The sequence below is a fragment of the Fukomys damarensis genome, unplaced genomic scaffold (assembly GCF_012274545.1).
Source record: "Fukomys damarensis isolate Sample0158 unplaced genomic scaffold, DMR_v1.0_HiC HiC_scaffold_38, whole genome shotgun sequence".
In the NCBI taxonomy this organism is placed as follows: Eukaryota; Metazoa; Chordata; class Mammalia; order Rodentia; family Bathyergidae; genus Fukomys; species Fukomys damarensis.
Genome location: NW_022900950.1, coordinates 65,085,507 through 65,106,316, shown reverse-complemented (window position 1 = coordinate 65,106,316; position 20,810 = coordinate 65,085,507). Strand labels below are relative to the sequence as shown.

The 20,810-nt window shown below is 41.2% G+C and overlaps 1 protein-coding gene across 5 annotated transcripts in view; it reads left to right on the top strand.

Moving 5' to 3' along the window:
• Positions 1–20,810, top strand: part of Znf827 (zinc finger protein 827) — a 155,969-nt gene that overhangs the window by 118,392 nt on the left and 16,767 nt on the right. The gene's annotated exons all lie outside the window — the stretch shown is intronic.

The following is a 20,810-nucleotide window of genomic DNA, read 5'->3' as shown; positions in this document are numbered from 1 at the left end:
TGGGTGTGCCAGACACCTCTGGAATGTCTGAGCGGAAGAGGACTTGATCCTACTTCCATTTTAAAGTCAGTCTGACTCTCTTTTCTTTAATCTTTAAAGCCCAAATAAAGTCCCTTGAAAGACTTAATGGAAATCAAGAGGCCTTGCTTAGAGATAAATGAGGCAAAGAAAGTTCATTTGCTGAATGGTATTTTTACAATAGGTGGAATCTGTGCTCGTGTTTAATAGCTAGTTAATTGTTGATGCTGAGTATTGCCCGACATTTGTCTCATTTAATCATCCTTATTAAGTTATTAAAAAAAGGATTCTAATTTATTTTATTGCTTGAGTTGAAATTTTTTTCTTAATCAGTTAAAGTGACTTACCTAGTTATAAGGAAAGTCTGCAAAACTCATTTTCATAACCAGAAGCAGCCTCGAAAGCAATGAAACTTGGAATCCGATTTTTTTAAAGACATCCATTATTTAGAATTTCTTCTAGAAAAACAGAGCATCATCATAAGAAAGGTAAATTTAGCTTCAAACAGGAATTGTTCCAGCATTATTTACAAAGAGCTTGTGTCAGAGAACTATGAATTCTCCAATAAAACTGCAGATTACTCTAACAGATGCTAACAAAAAGTGCCCAGAGGCTTATTGTGTGTGTGGGTTTTCCCAGCACTGCCTTTAAAGGGGTGATTTATGATCCTGAAACCACTAATGATGGCATTTTCTAAATGTTATATCAAATTATATTGTATAAGACAACAGTATCCATTATTTACAACAGAGTTCTTAAATATCTGTTATATACATGTAACACAGTCAGAGAAGCTTGTATATGCTGGTTAGTGTGTAATTTGAATCTTTTAGAGTAAAGGAGGAGCCTTTGCCTTACTCACGGAAGTAATACTTAATAAGGAATTTTAAAAACCTAGTTACGAATCAAGTTTACCACAGCCACTGAAAGGCTTAGTTAAAGACAACTTTTCAGCTAAAGATACCTTCAGTAATCTCCAGAAGTTGAAGTCACCTTTAAAATATGCTGTTATCCATAGTGTCTGAGGAAACAGATTCCTCATAGACTTTTAAGACTTGCCTTATATAAGTCCATTGTTCAGCTGAATGTTTAAATGTGTTTTAGCCAGCGGAATGGAGTACGTGACTGTCTAGTCTAGACCCGTCCCTGCTCCATTCTCTAGCCAAGCCTTTCAGAGGCAAGGCAGTTAGCTGAGACAGAGATGCGATAGTAAGTTTCCGTGATCAAACAGGCGATCCACTCCTTGTTGGCAAGCTGTGAGGCTGGCTGGTCCACAGTGTGCCAGAGAGTGAATCTGAATTACAGTTTCCTCCAGGAATCCCAAATATCAAGTTGAGGGGTAGAGGGTAGAGAGAGGAGATCCTTCACAAGTGGTCCGGTTATACCCCTTTCCCTGCTGTGTACACGTGTATGTGTAAACGTGTGCATTCATTTCCCTCTGGTGTGTAAGCAGCACCCTGGTCAAAATCTCTAGGAGGGTTTTGGTATTTTAAGTAGAAATTTCCACTAAAGAGACTTGAGGTTTTTGTTTTGTTTTGCTTTTTAAGGAATTCTTGGTTGATGAAATGAGCAGGTCATTATTGAGCAGTGGCAGCTTCTCTTCAGGGCTGCACAGGCATAAACTAGAAGTTATAGCAGAAAGAAATGAAGTCAAGGAAAACTGCATCCATTTCAAGAAACTCAAATTTTCTACATATAAATAACTCGATAGGATGTTCCTGTGTGCTGCGCGCTCTGAAAATGTTTTAAGTCATTTTCATTCCTTTGGGGAATGGAATAAACCTGTACTGAGACCTTTGGGAAATATTTACTGCTTCAAGCTAAATGATATTGCTGGCTCTGCTAAGTTCTTCCTGTCTTGGGGAGTCATAATATGCTGATTTGTAAAGATCTTTTGATCAATTGGAAAAACTCCTCTCTGCTTAGAAGGAGGGCAGTGAAGGCTATCTGCCCGTTCTGATGACGTGATGGATGATCTCCAGATAGTGATTACCAGCTCTGGCCCTCTCTGACTGTATCCACGACACCTTCTAAATCCTCCTGCAAACAGCTGCTTTCCAATACGACAGCCTCTTATTTGTGCAGTTGAAGAATGGGGCATGATTCTGATCTGCTGTTGGCTAGCAAAGAAGTGATTTTCTCTCCCTCTGGGTGATAGCCAGTTTGAGCTCATTTTATTCACATTGCTGAGCTTAATGGGATTAAAAATATTTCTACGGGAAGAAATCTTAAATCTGCACTAGGAAAAGTAATTTGTTTTTAGATTTGGGTTTCAATGGACTTGGGGGTCTTAAGATACTTTGTCAAAGAAAAGGTACATGGAACAAAGTGTCAAACTGGTAGCTTTCAAACTTTTTTTCCCTTTTTGTGGTACTGGGAATTGAACCTAGAGGCACTCTACTGATAAGCCCTTTTTATAAAAAATTCAAGACAGTGTTGCACTGAGTTTCTCAGGCTACCCTTGAACTTTCAATCCTCCTGCCTCAGCCTCCCAAATAGCATGGATTACAGGCATGCCCCATCATACCAGGTTTGACTTTCAAACTTTAAAAAATGTCACGTGGAGGGAATAAATACTATAAAATGGAGATAGGGTATTTAATAGGTAGATAAATATGTGATGGTGATAGAAAAAGGAAGAGAAGGGAGTAGAGGAGGAAGAAAAGGAGAGGAGGAAGTAAGGAATGAAAAGAAAGAGAATATACATTCATACATACAGGTACTGAAACAATCTTCACACCTGTACCATGGCTGACATTTTCTAATCTTTCCCATTTTATTTCACTTTAAAAAAAAATATTGGATGGGCCGGGGATTTAGCTCAGTGGTGCTGGTGCCTGGCTTCAAAAGTGCAAGGTCCTGAGTTCGATCCACAGTACCAAAAAAATAAAATAAAAGTAAATATTGGTTGAGACCCACTAAATTCTTCTCACGCTTTGCCAGTGGGTCGTAGTCAGAATGTTGAACAGCACTGGGCCGACCAATAAGGAAACCTGGAGACCCAGCCCAGAGTCTCCTTCGGGCCCTCTGAGAGATATTTCTGGCGCCCTGACTCCTCCTGTCCAGCTGGTTTGGGGCAGATGCCCACTCCTCTCTTGTTGAGTCGGCGGCATCATCCTGAACCAAACCTTCGAAGCTATGACCACATTAATCACAAACACAACAAAAGGAACACAGTGCATTCCCACTGGGGTCCACGCATATTCCTGCTTTATCTTAGAGGAAAGAGAAAGTGATGATGTTTATCGTTAGTCCATCTCATTGAAGAACATCTCTGCACTGCTTTTCAAACTCTTAAAGTACTAGTAAGGTGAACTTAAGTGGAAGGAAAAAGATAAAGAACATTTTTAAAATTCTGCTTTTAGCCATTAATTGAACGTTAAGAGTCCTTAGGATCTGAAGCTAGTCTGGTTATGCACCTTCTCAGATACGGGTAACTATGACAATGCCCAGCTTTCATTCTTATTCAGTGTATTAGATAAGGGACCGATGACCCAGTGTGTTGCCTTTGATTTCCCCTTTTTAAAAAGATCTCTTCCTATGAATAGCAGACCCCCTTTCCTTCTCTGCCTACCATCCCCCACCATGAATGGTTAGAATGCTCAGAAATAATGGAGTTTTTTGGGTTTGCTGGAAATGATGGATTGCCGCAATCAGCCAAGCTTTTAGAAGCATATGTATGAAACGAAAGAGTGTGCCTTGGATTCCACCCACTCCAGAAATGAGCAGAGAGAGAACTCTCTCAATTAAAACATAATGTAATTTGCATCCCACCCTTGGGGCATTACTTCTGCTGTGTTGATGAAAATGAACATCACATTGATTGGCTTCCCACGCCCTGACAATCATTAATTATGCCAAAGTTGCCGGGGATGAGTGTAGCAATTTGAATGAAATGCAAGTTGACAGCTTTTTTCCTCGCCTCACTCTGGAGTCCCATCTCAGGACAGGTGAGACAGCCTGATGTACCTTTTTACAGTGTATTTCCTCCACACTCTCTCCAACGAGAGAGATTTTCGAAATGTTATTGCTCTGAATTGGCCCATCTCGTGGAATGTAGAAATGCTGAGTCTCAAGAGAGAGGAACTTGCCTGGTGGGGCTAAAAAGCCTACATATCTGAAAATATCTGCAAATGACTCTCACTTTTTATACGTCTATACTATCTGAGGATCTCTAGATAGAACGCTAACAATATAAAAACACTAAAGGACATTTAATAGGGCAGTGATCTCAGTTCTGAAAGGGTCAAATTCTCCACTTTCATCAGAATTTCTGTAAAAGAATGTTATTCATGCACTAGACCAGTGACTTTTTAAAACTTCACCTAGGCGATTATTTCTATCTTAACCTTGGATAGAGGAAGTTGGATAATAGTTAAATGTGCTTCGAATGTGCCTATAACTTTTTGCTAACTTTGAATTTTCTTATTGAAAGCTCCGGGAACTTACTAATTTAAAAAATAAGAATCAGTTCATGCTCCTTGCCCCTGGTCACCAGGGCACCACTATCATTCAAAGTACATTAAGGAACTACCTGTCTGTGTCCTTCCTAGAATTTAAATAGTGACAGTCTCTGCTTTCTCAAAACCTGCCACCTTGGATACATTCAGTGCATGGTTTTATCAACTGGGAGTGATTTTTGTCCCCGTGGAACACTGGGCAGTGTCTGCTGTTATTTTTAATTGTCTTAGCTAGGGAGCAAGTGCTGCTGCCAACTTATACTTAGAAACTGGGACACTTAAATCTCCTGTAGTGCACAGGACAGGAGCCTCATCAAAGAATTCGCTGGTCCAAAGTGCGAGTAGTGCTGAGCTTGGGAGCCGCTGCATTGGGTCAGCAGACGTACACGTAGGGCTCATGGAACACCAGAACTCAGTGCCCAGGTAGAAATTAATGACACTGTGCATCAGCATGAACTTCTGAGAAAATGTCTGATGTCCCTAACCTATGGCTTGGTTATTTACTAATGCTGTTCACACTTGTGCTTGTTTTACAAAAAACACCTGAGTTGTACTATTTAGTGTGCCAGTGACCTAAAAAACAAGCACCAAACGTGACAGAATCTTGCTCGTGAATTGTCGTCAAATTCTCAGGAAGTAGAGAATATGCGCAGTAGTACAGGAGGCCCACTCCCTGTAAACCAGCTGAGAATACTTTATGTGATAAAATTGTATGAATGAGGGTAAAGAACTAATGGCTATTTTTAAAAGGAAAAACAGTGCTAGCTTGAGTAAGGTAGAAGATTGTTTCTCTTTTACTTAGTAGCCAGAGTTTCAAAAGCCCGGAGCCACGGTGGTGGCTTCAGGGACCTGAGGGTACTGCTCTCTTCTTGTTGTGCCATCTTTGCATCCAGCTTCCTTTTCGGGATCCGGTGTGGCTGCCCTGCCTCCCAGCATCACATTCACATCCTTCTCAGCAGGAAGTCAAGAAGGAAATCCAGGGCATAACTCTCTTCTTATTTTTTAAGGTCTTAATTGTTGTTATTTTTAAGTCTAGACTCGGGGAGTACTTAAGTCTGTAAATCCCTACAGTAAAAGACGCATTGCCAAGAACAATGGGATAAGAATGTTTGAAGTGAGGGGAGTATCTCGGGTACTTTGGGGGGGCAATAGCGATGTCATGACCCTCCTTTTAAGAACATGACCTAGAAATTGTACACATCACTTCTGGTCACCCTGGGTTACGTGACCATGACCAGCTCTTTGTGATGCCAACAGGACTAATAATTCCATACGGTCCTTGATCAAGGTTGAGATTCATCGACTGTGACGGTGTCTACAACAGCCCCTGCTTCGCTGTTTTCCTAACCCTGAGCCTGGACTTCCTCATTTGGAAATTGACAGCGACAGTAATACCCCAGTCCCGGGGTTGTTTGGGGGATTAGTGACATGATGTACACAAGACCCTCAGAACAGTGCCCAGTGCACCAGCAGGAATGCCCGTGCCCAACTTGAGCTTGAGCAGTCGATTTGAGCCTACCTTAGTAAGCACATAAATGTTTACTTTGGTTTTTAAATCTCAAAAAGTGTTTGTTTTTTGTTTGTTTGTTTGTTTGTTTTACCTAATTTCGTGCTATAGCCACCATCAACCCCTTCCTTAATAAACTGTGAAAAGGTGAGGTTGGATTGAAAGGGAGGAGGAGGAAGAGGGCGGTGATGGTGACTGCAGGGAATGAAGGCCTGTGCCCCCCCCTGAACGAGGGCCTTGCCCGCTGCTGACTCCAGAGCCACTTCTCAGACATGCTAGAAAGTCAGGGAAGGCAGTGGCGATGCTGCTATTGGGTCAGCTTCAAATAATACGGCCTCGCTTCCGTTTCTTCACCGGTGTCAGAGATTTCCGGCTTGATCCCGCAAAGCCCATTAAACTCATCAAATGTTTTTTCTTTCCTCCTCAGTAAAGGCATTTTAAAACTCAAAGCGGAAAAATTGCAACTTGGAAGACCTACACATGGCAGTAACTTACAACGTACCTTTTCAGAGCAGTTCAGATTTCAGCCTCACAGAGCAAATATCCTTCCCTGAGAGTCTGCCTCATCTGTTACTAAAAAGTAACAAGACTGAAAATAAGGTTAGGCTTTCTTGAGAGCTGCAAACATACACACGTAGAGAAAATACTACCTTGATGATAGGATAATCTGGCCCCTGAAACACACATGTTCCTTATTTAGGCATTTCATGCTTTTTCCTAATGTGAATTTTCAAAGCAGGCCACTAGCCCTATGTAGAAAGTGAGGGAAAGGCTGATCTTGTGTATTACCTGGCAGGATGCGTTTCCTGTAGATTCTAGCTCTCTGATGTGAGTAAGAAGCTGGTGGGGACAACCGTACTCCCGCCACAACCCTTTATCTTGGTTATCTTCCTCCTCGGAAAGCTTCTCCGGGCAAATTTAAAATGAATAGCAAGTGTTTGTCACTTCTGAAAGGGTAAGTGCCAAAAACTTCAGCAAAACCATAGTGATGAGATTTTCAAAATCTCCCCCTAAAAGCAGGAAGACAAATGTTCAAAGGGGAATGGGAACAAGGGAGGGGGCAGAGAGAAGAAAAGGAAAAAAAAAAAAAAGAGAGAGAATAGAAGGGGGAAAAAAAACAAACAAAGCTTTTGTAAATAAGAAAGGGAAGAAAAGTTGAAGGGAGGGGAGAACAATGAGGATAAAAGAAGGATCGAGATATATCACGTGCAGGTACAAACTCCTTATGAAGAGTGTGATCATTACGGGTATCAAAAGTGTACCAGTAACATTAATCTTTTAAAAATTACCATTTCAAACATGTTTTTAAATCTCCCCCTAGAAGTTTCTCAAGCTCCTTTCATTCCTCACCACATAAAATTGAGTAGGATGATTTACATCAATTTAATCATAAATCCAGTGAGGGAGAATGATAGTAGTGACCTGTTGTAGCAATTCCTATTATTTTTAGCAACAAAAATGATAAAGCATTCTGATATAATTATTTCGAAGTGAACATGATTTAAACTGACTCAGGTCACAATCTTTACTAGGCTGACTCTAATTGTGAATGCCCAGAGAGAGATAGCCTGGGTTTAACGACAAGACAGTGTGACTGTCGAGATTAAATTCTTTCCATTTATGTTGGGGAAGCTCCCATCTTCTGCAGCGATTCCCAACCTTTTTGGCACCAGGGATGGGATTAGTGGAAGACAGTTTTTCTTTCCATGAGCAAGGGGCTGGGCGTGGTTTTGAGATAAAGGATTGCTTAATGTCTGTCCCTAACATGCACTGCTCCCAGTCAGGCTCCAGCTCCATGGAGAAGCTACTGAAACTGCAGGTGTTCAGGAGATAGAGCCCAGTGGTGATGCAGGAGACAGAGAGCAGCTGTAAATTCAGATGAGGCTTCACTCACTTGACCACTGCTTATCTCCCGCTGTGCACCCGGTTCCTCACAGGCCATCGGATCCGGTAGAGTGCTTAACGTCATTGAAAGAGTTGAAGCAATAAGCTTTAGAATTTTACTTCCTCCAAGAAAAAATAAAAAGGAGGATCCAACTCTTACCATCTTTCTTCTTAAAATAATGCATGTAGGAAACAGGCACAGAAGGAACAGATAGGGATAAGGACGTATGATCTGATATTGGTGAATGAACTTCAAAGAAGAAGAAAAGATGCAGAAGTTCTTCTGTGAGGCAGCGTTGGTGAATAAAGGCTGAGTCTCTCTGACAGCACAGACACTTTCAGAGGGCCCCTGGCTACAGACACCTGCGAGTGAGCAGGGGAGCCACCATCGCGTGACAGGAGGCTAAGCCCCTGACTGTCATATAAGAGCACTAGAAGAAGCGTCTGTGAAGGTCAATGTGAAGCTTTCTAAAATATTTTTAAATTTTTTAGTGGGACGTGCTGGGGATGGAAGCCAGGGTCTCGTGCATGATAGACAAGTGCTCTACCATTGAGCTACATCCCCAGGCTCTCTAATCTTACCTGAAAGCAAAAGGTTACCATTAGGAGCAAGATTTGTATTTCACGTTTTGTTCTGTAGAGTCTCATTTGGCCCAACACAAAGAAACACAGACTGCTGTGTTGGGCTTGATATGATTTGTTGGTGAGAAACTCTTCAAGACTTCTAATTTTTGCTTTGAGGTGTTAGGTTATACTAGAACTCTATCGATTAATAATTATTCCAAGTACAGTCCAAGATTCTACAGGTCCAAATTCTTAGCCACTGGCCGAAGAGATCAGCATTCCTTGTAAAACAGCACAGTGCTGCTGACTTTGCTTTGGACTTGACGTGACCCTAGGGAGGACGCCAGGTAGGGGCATCTTGGCCAATGTATGCAGCTCACCTGCAGGTTGTTAGGAGAAGCAAATGATGTCATTTACATCGGGTGTTAACAGAGTTCTTGTAACATCATTAGCTTTCTGTAAATTTTATTGTTGCTGTTGCCACATTTTCTGCATGGGCATTAAGAGCATAGGTTAGGGTTAGGGTTAGGTGGGGATGACACCAAACTTTCAAAGTTGGTTAGAGACTCAGTTTCCAAATGACCAAGTGAAGTCTCCCTCCCATCACCACCACCCACAAGTTTATTGCTCCTTGCTCCCCTCACCTTTATCCCTTCCACCTCACCCCAACTTCTTGTGCATCCTTCCAGAGATATTTTATGCACAAACAAATGAAAAGTTAACTGCATATGTCAATATTTACTTTAGGAACGTTTATTCTTAAGTTATCTCCATTTGGAAGAGTAAAGAATTTTCTTTCAAGTATCACTTTGATAACAAGCTAAGAGTCTCTTCCCTCCAGGATTGTTTACCTTGTGAAGTCAAAATCCTGGCCAATCTGTAGAAGACATTCTTCAGCGGACATTCACATGCTTGCGATAGGGCAGACTGAAGGCCAAAGGAGTGACCTGATGGAGTCACACTGCAGCTGATTCCTGCATTCAGTGTCCCATTTTATTTCAACAGAGATGTGATCCTTGGGCCAAATATGTAGCTGGCCAGAATCCATGGTCTTTTCTTTTTCTCATATTGGTAATCTATATTTAATGTACATATGTACATGTATATAAATGGAATATAATTGTACATACTTGCATTTTTATATTTGTGTGATTTATTAGCCAGCTGGTTTCAGATTCTTTTCAAAGGGATCTGGAAGCCGTAGTTGAGATATTACTGTTAAGGTACTTACCCTAGCTCAGTAGATTCAGCAAAGAATTTCAGAAAATTTGCAGTAGCTTCCACTTAACTTCTTTTAAATTTAACCCGTCCACCACCACCACCACCACCACCACCACCACCACACACACAACAGCAAATCTAGTTATGATTTAGCTCATCCACATTCTGTCACTTTGGATAAGAAAGATTGGCTTAAGGGAGGCTATCTGTGATTATCCCGATGCCTAAATAATGTGATGTCTTTGTAAATTAACACGAGGAGAGAGGAAACAGCCTCTGTCACTGACCTTGTTTGACAGTGTACATGGTTAATAGACTTATTCTAGGTGTGATCATTCACAATTTTGGTTAAACCTTCATTTTGAAAGAAGAAATAAATGTACTAGTTGGTATGAAAGCCATCTTTGAAAATTCGCTGTTTAACCTCCAGTTACATGGTTCCTAGCCAGACCAGTATCTGTGATCTGGTGTTATTCGGTGCTCTGTTCTGCTGTGGATGTTACTGGTTTCCACTTGTAATAGCTCCACAAATTGGGTCTTGACAGGTAAAAAGCTTTTCCATCAGGCTTTGCAAATGTTCAATGTGTGTGTGCTTTCAAAATGGGAAATGTAGGTATCTCTAGGAATTTTACCTGACATTATCTCCAGCAAGATTAGATTGTGACCACATTTTCAGCTCAGAAGACACCAACAGGATCTTGACACAGATTGATATGCTGAAAAATGGACAATGTGAAATAGGAAGAAAGGGGCAAAAGGTGTAGGAAAAGTGGGAAGGGTAGGAGAAAGGTAATAAGGGAAAAAATATGAGAAAATGAAATGGAAATGAAGTGTTTGTAAAGGGGGAGGGAGGAGGGGTGAAGGGAGGGCAGGGACAAGGGGAAAAAATGAGAACCAAGACCTGTCATGTAAAGGTACAAGATCCCAATAATTAATGTAACTGTACTGTATACCTAAAATGTACCAATAAACTCAATGAGGAAAAAAAAATGTTTTTAAATTGATATGCTGAAAAAGCAGCCATACACTTTTGAAAGACAGTGTGGCAGTGTTCCGATGGGAGAAGGAATCTTTATGAGACCCCGTATTAATGCTAAATACAAACATCTTTGTTCATGCAACATTAAGGTGACAAATGCACACATGCCCAAACTGGGAAACAACAGAAAATAAGATTCTTGAGGTGACATCTGTTCTTCAGTAGAGTACATGTTCCATAACACAGAGTATGGCTTGAAGATTGATTAGTTTTGCAGAGCTTTTGGTACGTAGTGTGGTTAAGGACCTGAACTTCAGCCCGTGGGGAAACAGGGATGAGGTGAAGAGGGGGCTGATTCACTCTGCGTGACTTCAGATGAAAAAAAAGCCTTTCCTCACCTTCAGTCCGCACACCTGAAGAACAATATACCTTTCCCACTACGTCTTCCCAGTTCACGAAAGGAGAGGAAAAACTTCTGCTGAGGTGAAATCTCAAAAAAATGTTGAACCTTCCCTAGCAAAATCAGAGAAAAGTGGCTTTCTGTTATGGGAAAATGAGCAGCTCGAACGCGCTGGGACTTCTCAGCCTTTTCTGTACTGAAGTTATTTGTTTTACTTTGCATATATCATGCATCCAGCTATGTTTTCTCTTGCTGATAATTAGTGCAATTTTAATCAAATCAGCCAATATTTAATGTCTGTCATAGTTAAGATCTATGTAACAAGTTAGGGTGACCTAGTTAGAATGCATAAGAAAAATACATATACACACAATCTGTAGTAACACGGGGTATATAACTAGAAAATGCCATATTTTCACATTGGAAAAAGATAATCTCTCCATATTTTCAAATTTATTTGATCTTTTTATAATGTGATTTGTAACCACATTATTACACTGACATTTCTGTATTTAATCTATCTGATTTCCTTTTCAATTTGAAAATTGAAATGGAAAGGAAATGCCATTTAAAAATATATATATATTTCTTCTTTTGCCCAGCTACTTTGATGGTGTACCATAGATTATTATCTGTTATTTTGAAATATCCCTGGACTGTTGGATATTTACATTTCTGCTTGTGAGCCAAAAATTCATTTTTTACTCTTTCCCAATCTGAATTCTGAAATGATTAAATAAAAGCTGCTTGATTTTTTTATTTGTGTTAATAACAGTAAAGCACTAACTTTGATATACAAGGTCAGTTCTTCAAATTCCTTGTCAGTAGGATATGTGTCTGGGGTAAGATTAAATTTATATCAGATCTTCCATATTCTGACTCCATTCTGTTCTTCAACAAGAACATTTAGGTTCCCAGCACCTTCCAGGATTGTATTTTGATCTGAGACCATGAAATGCACTGACACTTGCCACCTACAAAAGAGAAAAACTGAACACAAGACATTGGCCTTTTTAGCACTATGGCCAAACAAGGTCCCCAGCCTATAAGAAGAATCTTGAGACCAGCAGCTAATCTGAGGCAGAGATTGAAGGTCCATCATGAGAGGGTGGCATGCCCCGTGTGTACACCTAGAGGTGTGCTGTCTGGTGTGTACTCTTCCAAGCTGAGTATCCCGGTGTCTCAGTTGCTTTCCTCTTACATGACACCCACAGTTTAAGAAAGGAGAGCCTTATTTTAGCTCACATTTCTGTTCATAGCGAGTTCCAAGGCAGGATGGCGTGGCAGAGGTGCATGGTGTAGAAGAGCTTCTCCTAGCACAGCAACCAGGCAGCAGAGACTTTGTGAAGGGGGTAACAGGGAAGAGCTAAAACCTTCCAGGCCATGTAAGTCAGCTGTAAACTCATCAGTACACCCACCCCCGTGATCCCGTTGCCTCCCAAAAAGCCCCACCTATGAGCACATGAGGCTTGGGGGACACATGTGAATATAAACCGTAACACCCGAGTTCAAATCCTGACTGTACCTCTTACCAGCCGAATGAGAACAGGCTGATTTCCTTTTTTGTTAGTACCAGCGATCGAACTTGGGTCCTTGAGCTTGCATAGCAGGTGGCAGCTGAACCACTGAGCTAAGCTAAATCCCCAGCTCTGGCCCCTATACAGTTTGGGGGGCTTTGTTGGTGGTGGTGATGGTGGTTGTTGTTGTTGTTGTTTCTGGTACTAGGAACCGAATTCAGGTCCTTGCACTTGTGAGGCAGGTGGCAGAACCACTGAGCTAAATCCCCAGCTCTTAGGCTGATTTCCTAACCATTTTGAGCTTGATTTTTCTCATCCTTAAGATGAGGATAATAACAAGACAGACCTTAATGTGTTAATGTGTTGTTACAAGAATTAAATTAAACTGTATAGGCATGACCCATAACCTTAACTTCTACCCAGAACAAATACGTACTAAGTGATTCTTAGCTATTCATCTGTATAATTCCTGTTTGACCTATATCTAAATCCACAGCCTTCACATGTAAAGGTACAAGATCCCAGTAATGAATGTAACTATACTGTCTACCTAGAATGTACCAATAAATTCAATTTAAATTTTAAAAAATAAATAATCACAGCCTTCAGATTACTGAGAATTAATTTTTACAGATGTAGTTATTTTATTTATGTAAAAAATAACACATTTGCCAACTGTGTTACTTATTACCAGTAACACAGTACCAATACTGCCGATCATTAGGATGTCCTTTCCTAGGAAAATGCTGACAGTGTCTTCCTTCCTCTCTGAGCTATGTAGCAACATGCTGCAATCTGCAACTCACTTGGTAAAATCCTCACTGCCAGGTCATGGAATGAGAAGGCGGGCCTTTGCGAGATGATTAGGTCATGGCACAGAGCCCTCATCAATAAGATTGGAACACTTATGACAAAAAAGGCCCAAAGAGAGAGCCCTCACTTCTTCTGCACTGTAAGAGTGAGCAGATGGCCGTATAAGGAGGCAGACCCTCACCAGACACTGAATCTGCCAGTGCCCTGACCTTGGACTTCAAGCCTCCAAAACCGAGAGAAGTAAATGTTTGCTGTTTATAAGCCACCAGGATATTCCCAAAGGGATGACACAAAGTATGTCCCATCCTATGTCTCTTATTCTCCACCCTGGGGAAAAATAAACTAAATCTCCACCATATAAAAACATGCAATCCTGCTAAATAAAATAAATAGTATATCTGAGTCAAGATAAGAAGACATTTCGGGTCAGTGTTGCCTCGAAGTGTTACATCTTCCTCGGCTAACAGGAATTGTATAATGTGCTAAAACCCAAGGTCAGAAGAAAGGCACAATAGTTATACTTTTGTATTAATATGGAATTCAGGAGGTTAGGAGCTGAGAGAGCAGAGTAGTACTGAAAATCTGAAACTGGTTGTAATCACACTAGAATATTGCAGTGTCTAGGAGCTGATAAGGGCTTTTAGGAAATGTAGAAATCTTAAAAGGAATGATTGATATGATCAAGGCTTGTCCATAAGAAAAGAAGAATAGAATTATTGAGAATACCAGTGGGTTCCAGTCTTACTGAAAGGAACTGCAGGACCTCTGGAGGCTTACTTGAATAATATTTGGCAGTGGTTGTGACATGAATTTTAAAAAGAAATGTGGACTCTTTTAAAAGATACTCTGCAGGTGTGGTGCATAGCACATCACATAATTTCAGGAGTAGATGAATGTTAAAATTTTAGTATTGTGGAAGATATTTTAGCAAATCTGAATTTTCAAAATTGGGGGTGTTTTATTTCATTGAGGTGCTGGAGTTGGAACACAAGGCCTTGTGCGTGGTAGGCAGGCATTCTACCACTGTGCTGCATCCCTAGCTCAGAGTATTTCTCCATGGTTGGTTGGTTGGTTTGGTTACTTTGGCTTGGGGGAAATTGTTTTCAGTGCTCAGGATGGAACTTGGGGCCTCATCCATGCTAGACAAATACTGTACCACTGAGCTATTCCTCTGGCCTGTAAATGAACCTTTAAAACATAAAACTTGTTTAAAGGCTATAGGAAAACCTGCAAGCCCAGGAATGAAAATAAACTACAACCAACTCTTGGCCTCAGAAGCCACCCTCTGTAGGTGGGAGATTTTTTAATCAGAGGCAGGGTGGAGCAGAGGAAACCAAAGGATAGAGCCCAATGTGATAGGGTCCGGTCAGAAAGTTTACTTGCACTGCCTGGGAAGTGGCCTGGTAGCTTTCAGTCTACTCAGAGAGCTTCAGTTTGAGTTATTCCTCCAAATGTTTTGGCCCTGATGATGGGAGAACAGATCAAGATACTGTATATCACAACATGGCTTTAGTGATCTGGGACAGTTATTTATGTGTTGAGGTCATATTTTTGGCCAAGCTTGTGCTCACAGCTTTAACCAAATGAAGCCTCCTCTTTCAGCATTTCTCTTGCCAAAACCAGGTGGTTGGCTCTTCAAGAAGACTGTTCTGTCAAGGAACATGGAATCTCACACAGGAAAGTCTCCCAGCACAGCCATGTGATACACCAGATATGAGGCCGAAGGGTGTTAAAATGGAAAGGCAGCAGGCAAAAGTCCTGTACTTTCTCTCCTTTCTAAGATTTGTTTCTTACAAAAAAATGTTCCCCAAGTGACAATGAGAGATCCGAAGGAATGCTCTTCTGTAACAACTAGTTTTCTTCAGAGGATAACTGACTTTTAGGATGTTCTCATTTGTTCTTCTTAATCTTTATTTATTCTAGTTTTTAGTGTATTACAGTTTCCAACTTCTCTGTGTCTGGAATATCCTAGGCTGACCCTTTCAGTAAGGAAGATGGAAAGAAATCCTAGCGTCTGAGAATCCTTGCCAAATCTGCACATGTTGCTCATAACCAAGAATATTAAACTCAGAGCCAAAGAACAAGAGGAGAAGAAAAATCCCTTTTTTGTTTGTTGTAGACTTTGGCCTTGATTTATTATGGCCCAGAGGAGCATGAATGAGACATGGGTCAGTGTCTGCTCTCCTGGTCACCGGTCAGGTTAGCGGACCAAGTTTTCTTTAGTCTCAGTTTTCTTATGTTTAAGAAGAGGACTGTGAACAAGATGATCATTAACATTCTTCCTTGAACTAAAGTTTGGATCAGGACAGCTAACTTTGCTATGTACAAATTGTGAAGTGGCCTGGGATAGGAGAAGTCTTGGAGTTAATGCCTCATTTTATCCTCATGAAAAGGAAGGACATGTGTTTGAAGATATATAGGTCCTCTTTTCCATCTGATAAGCTGCCCAGAAGAGTTTGATAGAGTTCCCTCCTAAATTCTGCCAAATGGGTTTATTTTGTGGGAAGCGTTTCAATGATTCACCAGGTCTGAAGTACTGCCTGTTGAGTTGTATGTTGGCCCTTTAAGCCTCAACATTATGAATAAGGAGGTATGTCTCCTATAAACAGGAAAAGCTGAGAGATTTGTATTGAGATGACAAGGTGACTCTCCTGCCACCCTCTTCCTGTTTTCCAGCTCTCCTGTGGGGATAAAAGTGCTTGTTCCTGTACACATACTTGTTTCATTTAAAATAAAAACTTAGCTGGGGATATACCTCAGTGGCAAAGCTTGCGTTTACTATGCGTGAGGCCCTCAGCACCAATAAGAAAATCAAAAACAGCAACAAATAAATCCTTGCTTAAGAAAGCCCCAAATGATGTTCACAGCAAAGATTGTAGGTGGAAAGATAGAGAGAAAACATAGGATTATCTGACTGCATAAAACCAAATAGTTCATGGATATTCTGGGAATCAGATGTAAGCATATGGTAAGAAATCAAATGTTTTGTAGGAGACAGTAATCCTATAAGGCTCCATATAAAAAAGGTCGGACAAGTATTTTGCTCCTAGAAATGGAGATCTTAACTATTCACAGCTACTTAAGATAATGAAACAAATACTAAGGGAAATGGCAATAAAGATGAAGAAAGCAAACTTGTGAAAATGATACCTATATGTTGCTTTGGGACTTCAGAACTGATTCAAAAGCAGTTACTGACGTGTGTATTTTTCTATCTTATGTTTCAGTAAAACATTTTCAAAAGCAAATTAAGAATCTAAAGTAAGCTTATAAGGATTTTTAAAGCAGTACAGAAGATATTAAGATGGAAATGTGTTCTTCTGGCTACACACTTACTGCTGTTGGCTGTGCATATGGAGAGTTCTTCAAAGGATGCTAGAGTTTGGAAGTAAAGGTTGGCAAAGACTAGGACCTAACCTCCAAAGTCCTAAGACCTGTGATAAGAGAGTTTCCATTAAGAATGCCTTAAGTACTAGAAACCCCACCTAAACATGGCTGAAACACAGCGGGGCTTATTTTCCCCACCAAACAAACAAACAAAAAATCCAGGGTGGATGATTGCTGGCATGCATCTAGCTGCTGAGATATCATCAAAGACCCTGATTTTTTGCATCTCTTCCTTCCCTATCATTGGCAACTAGTTCGCTGTCATCCTCATACCTCATATGTACACAGTGGCTGCCATGACCCCAGACATTTCCTCTATGATCAAGGCAAGAAACAGAAAAGAAGGCCAACACCCAATCATATGTTTCCTTTTATCAGGAAAGTAAAAGCCTCTACTTGGCCAGCACTTTAGCATGTGGCTACCCCAACTGCCCTCACAGTGAGAGAGGGAAGGGAAGAAAACTGGACATACCCAGTGGGTTAACCAATAATCAATGTCTGCCAAAGAGATTTTCTAAAGAGAAAAAACTTACAGCTTGATGCTGTTGAGAAGTAAGAATATGTAATTTGGAGGGATATGACTGAGGACTACAAAATTTCCATTAATAGAATCATAAATCCACATCTTTTGGGTTGAATTCAGACACCTATTTGGAAGGTAGGTAGCCTAGTTTTTCATGATGAATTGGTGCTAAACCTTAATGTTAATCAGTGCCTCGTCATTCTTACTATAAATAAGAATAATGTGTATTTTTCTGTCTCACTTGGATCCTTTCATTCAGTCATTCATTTATTTAATATATATGTACTAAGCAACTATTACATATGTCTACTAATGCTGAGAATACACAAATAAATAATGCAGAACCCCATCTCCCAGTGACTCAACCTTCTACCATTCTACCAGGGAAGGGAGGCTAAGGAATGTGTATATTAATCATTGCTGCATGTTGAGCTGTGCTGTGCTATTTTAAAAAGATATGCAAAGACATAGATACATGAGTTATATGATACAGGAGATACGTGTGTATGTTCACTTTCTGCTACTGTAGCAAAATACCTGAGATAATCAGCTTATAAACAGGAAAGGTTTATGTTGGCTCATAGTGTGAAAGGTTCCAGTTCATTTTTGTTTGATGCCATTGCCTTGGACCTGTGGTGAGGCAGGACATCATGGCAAGGAGTGTGATGGGAGTAACCTGCTCAGCTCACTGCAGCCATGAAGCAGAGAGAAAAGGGAAGGACCCTATAAAGGCACACCTCCAGGGGCCTAACTTCCACTAGGCCTCTCTCCCTAAACGTGCCACAACTTTGTCCTGGGGCCACAAGCCTCCAACATATTGGAATTTTGGGGGACATTCCAAATCAAAACTATAACAATGAGGATTTCGTGCAGTGGTTCCACTGCCTGGCTCACAAGTGCAAGGTCCCGAGCTCAATCCTCAGTACCATAAAAAACAAAAAATCTGTAGCAATGTGTAAACAAATGATGCAATCTGTAAGCTGTTGCAGTGGTGGTACTCACCTCATAAAAGTCCTTTGGGAGACAACTGATTCTGCCTGGGGAGTTGGAGAAGGCTTTTCCAAGGAGATGAAGTTCACGAGTTTGAGATTGGCATGAGAGTTCCAGGTTTACTGTACAAAAGCGGTGGTATGCGGAGTAGCTCAGATGGGGGAATAGTTGATTTAAAAGCAATGACCACTTAGAACCATTTTCTCCCGAACAGCTGTGTAGATCATCTGGCAGGCATTGGGGTGGGCAGGAGGGGAAGCAGAGAGCTAAAGTGGGAGGCAGCTGGACCCAATGAAGGGCCTTAGTGGACCTGGAAAGGAGTTTGGCCTTGGAGAGCCTTGGAATATAGGACAAGATATGTTGTTTGTGGTTCAGAAATGTCTGTCTGCAAACTGAGGGGGCTGAGGGGGAGCTCCTGGAAGACAGAGAGGCATGGTCATCTAGAAACTGTCTTGGAGGGCTTTGTAACAGCTTGGTGAGAAATGATGACTCTCGGTTAAGGTGTGGGGTGGGGTCCAGAAAGATCCGTGAGGTAAGATTGGCGACATTGGGTGACTGCTTAGATGCACTTGAAGACATTTCTACATGTGAACAAGAACACCTCATCCGCGGCCAATGCAAACATCAAGAGGAAGAGGAGCAAGCCATGCACAGGCTTGGGTCAGGACACATGGCTGGGGCTCTGTCCTCGGCACCCTCGCCACAAGTCTGGCGCCCCCCCTGTAGCTGCATGATGTTCTTTCTGCTGAGTTTCATAGTTGGCATCGTTCTGTAAGGCCATGGAGGGAAGTGGACTTTCTGTGGTGCTTCAGCTTCTCGAGTACATGACTAATACTTGAAAAAATTATTAAGAACTGTCTTTTAATTGCACCTACTTGTTGGGTCTGTGACCCAATTAATTCATTCTTGTTGGAAATGTATTAGAAGACCCTGTACCCTCTTGACCTCTCCTTATAATTATTGCTATCATCCTCTGCTGAAGCACTGTTTTGATTACACACTTAAAAGGAACTACTTAAAATACCCTTGCCTGTCTGCAGGGCTGAAATGCCCACCGCTTGAGCTCAAGGACAGTCTAGTAAGAGTGGTTCTTGTCTTCAGAAGTTCAATTGGCCTGTTCCCGCCCTTTTCACCACCCCTCCCAGGTCTGCCCCTTGCTTTTCAGAAGTTTTTTGTTACACACTGTGCTTGAATGAGGCTCGTAGCTCTTCTCCCCAAGGCCCAAAGAGCTAAGTTTTAACAAACACAGATAAATCAATAAATGTGTTTTATCCGTGTTGAGATTGCTGGCAAGCACCTCACGGCAAACATTATTGCAATTTCACCATCCTGCCCCTCTTTCCAAATGTCTGTTCGTATTTGTTTCTTCTTTGTTCAGATAGCGCTCTCTGGCAGATCTTCATTCAAATGAAAATTGATCCCGTTGACTCATCCAAATGCAGGTGGAAGACTGTATTTGGGAGACAGTTTTAACTGGATTGTGTGAAATCACACTTTTCCTTCTGATGTTCTCTCTGACCAGTAGTCTGAGCATTTTTATCTTCTTGGATCTTTCAAAAAGTTCTTCCTGCTATTTAATTATCCCCACATGGTGTGCAGGCCTGTGCTTCAAGAAGATTCACAATAATTTGCTGAGATAAAGGAGGAGACATTAACTCAGTGGATTGCTTGACTTATTCTTCAAAGTGAGGCTCAGACAAATGGCCCCTTGGAAATGCCCCCTTTCTTCTTAGTGCTCTGTCACCTCTCTCCTTACCTGTCCACAGAAGGGATGTTTATAGTGTATAATCCGTGACAGTTCATAGAGAAGGAGTATGGGTAAGAAAATTAAAGTTAAACCTACGGATGATAATGAGAAAATAAATTTTTTAAGATAACAAGACAATGTGTTAATGCCCACTTATTTCATTCACAGTTGTGAATTGTGTGCACATAACACAGGGCAGTCACCATTTTCCCAAATGTGATGAGACTTTTCGGGAAACTCTGGTTGCTCATTCTTGCCCTGAGGAGTCCTGTGGAGCAGTAGGCAGTGGCCATCACTCAGTCTTTGGAGTATAAATTTCTCGTTAAGAATTTTGCACAGCCTAGAACATAGAGCATAACTTCGTCAAGAGCAGTGAAACAGTATTTCCTTTTGGAGGACTGGCCCATTTATTTTCACCATGGAATCCAAGATGTAGAAGGTTTTATTTACTGTCTGATGACAACAGTTTCTGTTTCTGGAATTTTAACACAACTTGACCAGGCCTTGATTCAGCAAGTGTTTATTACCTACTGTGTCCTGGGCACAGTGCTCTCAGGCTCTTTAGTGATGTGAGGAAAATGCTGAAGCAATGACTGGAATTGGAAGCCACTTGTCACCACAACGGTCACAAATGGTCTTTTTAGAGTCAGAATGTGAGCCTGAAGTCCAGTTACTGGGCTTGTGTGTGAGTTACTAGCTACATTCAGGAGGAAGTCTCTGGTGAAGCCCTCAGTTTTGATTAAAATGAAATTGTTCATGTCACCTTGTTGGGTTGTCGTGATGCTTTGCTCTCTTGCCCC